This window comes from Macrotis lagotis, chromosome X (genome assembly GCF_037893015.1).
Source record: "Macrotis lagotis isolate mMagLag1 chromosome X, bilby.v1.9.chrom.fasta, whole genome shotgun sequence".
Lineage (NCBI taxonomy): Eukaryota > Metazoa > Chordata > Mammalia > Peramelemorphia > Peramelidae > Macrotis > Macrotis lagotis.
The window spans coordinates 117,106,021-117,107,860 of NC_133666.1; the positions used below are offsets into that span (position 1 = coordinate 117,106,021).

At 37.0% G+C, this 1,840-nt stretch overlaps 1 pseudogene; it reads left to right on the plus strand.

Moving 5' to 3' along the window:
- Nucleotides 1-277: 277 nt before the first annotated feature.
- Nucleotides 278-1,555, plus strand: LOC141498816 (protein MFI pseudogene; annotated as a pseudogene).
- Nucleotides 1,556-1,840: the final 285 nt, after the last annotated feature.

The window sequence follows — 1,840 nt, forward strand, 5'->3', positions numbered from 1 at the left end:
ACAATGAGTTTGAAATTAAAGTAACATCCACCAAGGTCCTTCTGCCCTTCTTCCCTTCCCCCTTCCCCCCATCCCCCCAAAGCCATCTAAAGGGCCGCAATATGGGACACAGCACCAGAGACCACCCTCCAAGGGTGGTAGTGCCCAGTTCCACTAGGGGCATGGCCATCACCAGCATGGACAGAAGTTCTCCTCAACTCTGGAGACAGAGTAGAGGCCCTCAGTGGATTTGAGAGAGCTCTTGCAGTCACTAACCAGGCAAATGTACAATCCCAAAATGTCGTCTGAGACAGATGGTGACCTTGTACTTCACAAATTCCAGTGTTGGAACAAGAGGTTCTGGTTAGACCAAAACCATTGCTTTTCAAGTTATTGAACTTTGGTGGTACACAGAAAGACACATTCACAAATGAAGGAGGTTTAGTCTATCTTGGGCAGTATTATGTCAAAACAGTTAGATGATAAAACAACAATGACAACAACAGCATATTGTCTGTTGTCCAGATGACCTTCCTGGAGATCTGTTTGGGGGGTACCAAGCTTCTCTGTAAAAAAAAAAAAAGCATAGGAGATTATATGCAGTGATTTCTAGAAACTTATTAACAGTTGATCAAGAATTTGCTAGTCCAAATACATCTGCAAATGAAATCAGGTGTCAGCTTGAAATCAGAAGTGGTCAAAACGAGTCTATCCAAGAGCAGGAATAGAAACCTTCACCAAATTTGAATACAAACCAACCACCTCATATAGAAAGAGAGCCCATAGGGAAACAGAAAACAATTCGGAAGAGTTGCCTGGTGAAAGACACAGAAAATGGCATAACTCAGACAGCATTTCCCTTGTTTTTGATGAAAGCTGTGCCCTATAGCAGTGATTCAATAGAAATCACTTCAATTCCAGCAGCACTTCTAGAGATGCTGCTTCTGGAATTAATATTCAAATCAGATTAGGTGGAGAGAAGTTTCCTCCCAATATATATTATAAAATTCTCACTCACAAACCTATTGTAGATATGTGTGCTAACAGTCCTAAGGATTATGTGAATATTATCCCAAAACACCTATCACATTTGAAATTTAATAAGAAATATCTAAAAGATGACTGTGATGATTGGTATAAATGTGTGGAGAGCAATGGCTGGAGACCTGTTTCCAAAAGATTTTTGAAAGACATTGATGAGATCACTGAAGAAGGAAATAGAAAAATTGACTTTCACTTCTCCAAACTGAAGAGAAGGAAGGACAGTAATATAAGAAGGAAACATAAAAAAATTAGATGGATGAGACAAATGTATTATGCCTGGAAACAAGGAAAGCAGATCCTCAATGTACAGACTTAATTCTTAAAGCAACAAAAGGATTGATAAAAGCAATTGATGAAGGTGGAATGGACTCAGTAATGGAATGGAAAGTGGATGAAATTCTCAACTGGACAAATATACTAAACTTTGAAGAATTTCATATTTGGGAGAGTGTGGAATACAGCACCTAAATTAGATTTTTCACCTGCTAGTCTGGAACAAAAGAAAAAAGAAGAAAAATTGAAAAAAGCATAAAATTTATAATTACTTGGCAAAGACACCTGCTTCAGTACATTTTTCTTTGATTGTTATACTCCAGATGTTTGTTGATTCTTTAAGAAGTAATCTGTGACTCAAACACATCAAATACAGGATGTAGCCCCTTAGACAATACAGTTGAAATAGAAATAGAACATTATGAATGCTTAATGCAGTAACTATGCCATAAAGAAATTAGCCTTGTTGCTATATTTTTAACAATTCCAACTCATTAAAGATTATTTTAATATTGGTAAAAAAAAAAAGAAAAAAAGTCTCTGA